Source organism: Aotus nancymaae, unplaced genomic scaffold, assembly GCF_030222135.1.
Source record: "Aotus nancymaae isolate 86718 unplaced genomic scaffold, 86718_ANA_hifiasm-v0.15.2.pri h1tg000020l, whole genome shotgun sequence".
NCBI classification, from domain to species: domain Eukaryota; kingdom Metazoa; phylum Chordata; class Mammalia; order Primates; family Aotidae; genus Aotus; species Aotus nancymaae.
The window spans coordinates 65,339,521-65,345,491 of record NW_026988432.1 but is presented as its reverse complement, the minus strand read 5'-3'; positions in this window follow the sequence as shown (position 1 = coordinate 65,345,491).

Here is a 5,971-nt window from a genome sequence, read left to right as displayed (position 1 = left end):
CTTCCTTCCTTCCTTCCTTCCTTCCTTCCTTCCTTCCTTCCTTCCTTCCTTCAAGACGTTCAATTCATTTCTTCTGTGTTCTGTTAGAAAACAGTGTTTGGAGATTTTATGCAGTTGAAGCAACCCATGTGGCCTTCATTTAAAATGAAGTCACCAGGCAGTTTTGGATTTCCTTCCACCCATCTTACATGGAGGCATTTTCCATTGCTTATGGCCACAGATAACCATATTCATTCCAAGAATTGAGCTTGGCTGTAATCCCAGTGGTCTGGGAGGCCCAGGCAGGAGGATCTCTTGAGTCCAGGAGTTTAAGACCATCCTGGGCACCATGGCAAATCCTGTCTCTAAACAAAACGTAGACAAGAAGAGTTGAGCTCCTTGAGCGTCACTGTGGAATGTGTTGTTGCCACCTAGAGAATCACATTGTAATTTTCAAGACCTACTTACGGGCATTTTCTCCTTTTTGCCATTGGATTTTTCCACACTGCCACTGGCTTTATGTATGTTTCTGCTCCCAGTCCCAGTCACATTTGTAAACAATCTCTCACCTCTTCTCCAGCTCTCTCTGCCAACTGCCTTCCAAAATAAACCTGAACCTGTGGTTTGAACACATTTATCTGTGTGCATATCCTGTGCGCATGTCTTGTGCTATTTTTCTGTCTGCTCCTTCTATAGGGTTGTTCTAGAATTATTTTTCTCCGTATGTGGGAGTCTATGTCTGCTTCAATGCTGTCTTACATAATTACTCCTCCTAGTCATAGAGTTCTCTATTCATATTGTTAGCTTCAAAAAAATTCCAGTCTCCCCTACAACTCTCCCACTGCCCAGGGGGCTGGGCAGTTCAGGTACAATTATTGTGATATTTTACCAAGAAGTAGCCTGAGATGCAGATGGGTTAAGTGTATTTCCTAAGGTAACAATACGAGGAAGAGGCAGAATGGGGCCAAAACTCAGTTCTGCGGGGGCCGGGCTCCAGGCCCTTCCCACTAGACCGCTCCGGCTCCTCAAAGTCCCCTCGGTCATGCTGCTTGTGCAGGGGCATGCACGGTCAGGTGCTTAGAAAATGCTTTGCAAAGCAGGTGTTTCCTGAAGCTGAAGTAATGGTCCATGTGTACAGTATAAAAATAATAAAGCTAAGGAACAAAAATATGATCCAAGGCAATCAGAGAGGCTTGAGGGCATCATGTGAGATGCAGGGAATGAATAGATAGTAGATCAGTTGGAGAGCAGATCATTCTGAGGCTGAAAGGCCAGGGACAGCTGAGTGAGGGAAAAAAGACTTATACACTGGAATAGTGATTTTCATTTTCAAATACATTATCTCCTTTATTCCTCAGACCAAACTTGTGAGTAGATGTTAGCAGAATCTCCATTTAATTTATAAAGATTTTGCATATCAGAGTTTAGTGCTTTTTTTCTCCCTCCAACATCACTCAACTAATTAGTAAGGCCCGGATTCAAAGCAACCCTCTGACTCTAAAGGCTGAATTCTTTCACTCTAGGGCATGACTTAAATTATTTTGTTCCCCAAGAATGCTAAGCAAGCCTGTGCTAGGTCTGTGTTGTTCTTCTATGGCTACCTTCTTTGTTTCTCCTTTTTTGTTTTTGAGACAGGATCTCTGCTCTGTTGCCCAGGCTGGAGTACAGTGTCAAGATCATAGCTCACTGTAGCTTCCAACTACTAGGCTCAGGCAATCCCTCTGCCACAGCTTCCTGGGTTGCTGGGACTACAGGTGTGAGCCACTGCACCCAGCTAATTTTTCAATTTTTATTTTTGTAGAGATAGGGTCTTGCTACGTTGCCCTGGCTGGTCTTGAACTCCTGTGCTCAGGTGATCCTCTTACCTCAGCCTCCTGAATAGCTGGGACCATAGATATGTGCCACCATGCTTGGGTAATTAAAACAAATTTTGTTTTTTTTTTAGTGATAGGATCTTACTATGTTGCCCAGGCTAGTCTCAAATGCCTGGTCTCAAGCAATCCTCCTGCTCCCGCCTTCCAAAGTGCTGGGATTACAGGTGTGAGTCACTGTGCCTGGCCAGTGAGTGCTATCTTGTCAGGGACTGTGCCCTTGGCCTGTGGTATCTGTGCTAACACCGGGTGGTGGGCATAAGACTTGAATGGCAGTAGCACAGGTTTCTATCACTGGATAGGACAGTTACTGACTGGCAAGAGAAACTAGACTGTTACAGAAAAAGAAACACCCCCAGGGAGCCAGGTCCTAGATTGTAGGGGGAGGAAAAACAGGCTGTGTTTTAGTCAGAAACTCAAATTCCACAGAATCAAGTCCTCAGTCTTCTTCGGATGAAGAAAGAGGGTCTCTTCTTGGATGTTGCTAGGAGTGTAGGTGGGAGGGCGGGACAGAGGAGGAATAAGGAACCCAATTTCATTTCCCATTTTTATTTCAATGTAATGTAATATTCCGTGGACATAGCAATTTTCTCTAGGAGTAAAATATGATATTATTATCTATGATATTATTATCTATGATTATTATCTTATTTAAAAATGTTTAAAATTCTTGTTAGTACATAGTAGGTGTATATATTTGTGGGATTCATGGGATGTTTTGATGCAGGCATGCAATGTGTAATAATCACATCATGGAGAATGAGTGTTCATCACCTCAAGCATTTACCTTTTGTGTTACAAACAATCTAATTACACTCTTTTTGTTATTTTTAAATGTATAATTAGGTTTTTGACTATAGTCACCCTGTTGTGCAACCAAATAGTAGGTCTTATTCATTCTTTCTATTTTTTTTGTATCCATTAATCATTCCCACGTCTCCCCTACCCCCTACTATCTATTCCAGCCTCTGGTAACCAACCTTCTACCCTCTATGCCAATAAGTTCAATTGTTTTGATTTTTAGATCCCACAAAAAAGTGAGAACGTGGGATATTTGTTTTCCTGTGCCTGGCTTGTTTCACTTAACATAATGACTGCCAGTTCCATCCATGTTTTGCAAATGATAGAATCTCTTTTTTGTGGCTGAATAGTACTCCATTATAGATAATAATAATAGTAACAATTTTAAAATCTGGCCAGGCGAGTTGACTCATGCCTGTAATCCTAGCACTTTGGGAGCCCAAGGTGGGTGGATCACAAGTTCAGAAGTTAGAGACCATCCCGGCTGACAGGGTGAAACCCTGTCTCTACTAAAAATACAAAAAATTAGCTGGGCGTGGTGGCATGTGCCTGTCGTCCCAGCTACTTGGGAGGCTGAGGCAGGAGAATTGCTTGAACTTGGGAAGCTGAGGCAGGAGAATTGCTTGAACCCAGGAGGTGGAGGTTGCAGTGAGCCAAGATTGCCTCACTGCACTCTAGCCAGGGCAACAGAGAGAGTCTCCAAAAATAAAACATAAAATAAATAAATTAAAAAAATAAAAATTTATAAATAATGCAATATTCTGAGGACATAGCAATTTTCTCTAGAAATAAAATAATAACTATCATATTATTATCTTAAAAATTTTTAAATTCTTGTGAATACATAATAGGTATATACACATGTGGGATTCATGAGATGTTTTGGTGCAGGCATGTAATGTGTAATTGCATGCTTATTGTATGCAATACAAAGTGACTTATTGAAAATTGAACATATTTTGAACAATCCATACTTGCCTGGGCATTGGGCGTCCTTCTAGTCTCTCTCATCTCCAAAGCAGATTCTATTACCAAATGATGGTCTCCACTTCTTGGATCCCTTCCAAATGCTCCTAGTTGTGCTGTACTTTCTGGTCATACTTTTTTTTAGATGCCTTGCTTTTTCCCTGAAGTTGACCTGGCTCTGACTGCAGGATGAGGCAGACACTGGGAAGCCTGCTGTTCTCCCAGGGATTATCCTCTTCCTTTGCTTATTTCTTCTTTTCACAGGGTTTCAGGTCTGCTCTCTGTAGCCTCCTGCCATCCTTCCAAGTTCCTAGATGTGGAAAAAGCCTTCTGTGGCTTCTGTACCAAGTCTCCTGCTTTTCCTCAAGTTCTGCCTTGGAACTGCCTTGGAATGTGTATCTTGGCCGGTCATGGTGACTCATGCCTGTAATCCGGCACTTTGGGATGCCGAGGTGGGCAGATCACGAGGTCAGGAGTTCAAGACCAGCCTGGCCAACATGGTGAAATCCCATCTCTACTAAAAATACAAAAATTAGCCAGGTGTGGTGGCAGGCACCTGTAATCCCAGTTACTCAGGAGGCTGAGTAATCCCAGCTACTCAGGAGGCTGAGGCGGGAGGATCACTTGAACCTGGGAGGTAGAGGTTGCAATGAGCTGAGATGGTGCCATTGCACTCCAGCCTGGGTGACAGAGCAAGACTTTGTCTCAAAAAAAAAAAAAAAAAAAAAAAAAGACATGTATCTTTTCTGAAGTCTTCTATGGAGATTTTCTCACTGAGGTCTTCCCATGATTTGTAGCAACGGAGCAGTTGTTTTCTCTTTCAGATTCACCTTGGAGAATAAGCCGCAGCATGAGCCTGTGGAGGAAGGGAAGAAGACTCTGTCAAGTGGTGGTGTTCACTTTTGCAGTTCTCTAATAAAAATGAATTTTCAATCTCAATCAAAATATCAATGACCTCTTTGCAGAAATAGAAAAAAAATTCTAAAATTTATATGGAACCCTAAAAGACCTAGAATAGCTAAAGCTATTCTAAGCAAAAGGAACAAAACTGTAGGAATGACATTACTTGACTTCAAATTATACTACAGAGCTATAGTAACCAAAACAACATGGTACTGGTATAAAAAGAGACACATAGACCAATGGAACAGAATAGAGAACCCAGAAACAAATCCACACATCTACAATAAACTCATTTTTGACAAAGGTGCCAAGAACATACAGTAGGGAACAGATAGATAGTCTTCAATAGGTGTTGCTGGGAAAACTGGATATCCATATGCAGAAGAATGAAACTAGACTCTTATCTCTTATCATACAAAAATCAAATAAAAAATAGATTAAAGACTTAAATCTAAGACCTCAAACTATGAAACTAATATAAGAAAACATTGGGAAAAATCTCCAGGGCATTGTTCTGGGCAAAGATTTCTTGAGTAATTCCCTCCAAGCACAGGCAGTGAAAGCAAAAATGGACAAATGGGACCACATCAAGTTAAAAAGCTTCTGCACAGCAAAGGATATGATCAACAAATTGGAGAGACAACCCACAGAATGTGAGAAAACATTTGCAAACTGCCAATCTGACAGGGGATTAATAACCAGAATATAAAAGGGGCTCAAACAACTCTAGGGAAATGTCTAATAATCCGATCAAAAATGGGCAAAAGATTTGAATAGACATTTCGCAAAAGAAGACACACAAATGGCAAACAGGCATATGAAAAGGTGCTCAAAATCATCGATCATCAGAGAAATGCAAATCAAAACTCCAATGATGTGTCATCTCACCTCAGTTAAAATGGCTTATATCCAAAAGACATAATAACAAATACTGGTCAGAATGTGGAGAAAAGGGTGGGAATGTTGGTGGGAGTGTAAATTAGTATAGCCACTAAGGAGAGCAGTTTGGAGGCTCTTCAGAAACTAAAAATAGAGCTACCATATGATCCAGCAATCCCACAGCTGGGTGTATACGCAAAAGACAGGAAATCAGCATATCAAAGAGATATTGGCAGTCCTATGTTTGTTATGGTACTGTTTACAATAGCCAAGATTTGGAAGCAACCTAAGTGTCCATCAGCAGATGAATGGATAAAGAAAACGTGGTACATAAACACAACAGAGTACTATTCCGCCATAAAAAAAGGGGGAGCCTGTCATTTGTAACAACACGGTTGGAACTGGAGGTCTTTACATTAAGTGAAATATACCAGGCACAGAAAGACAAGCATCAGATGTTCTCACTTATTTGTGGGATCTAAAAATTGAAACAACTGAAATCATGGAGATAGAAAATAGAAGATGGTTACCAGAGGCTGGGAAGGGTAGGTAGGGGAGGTTGTGGAGGGGAG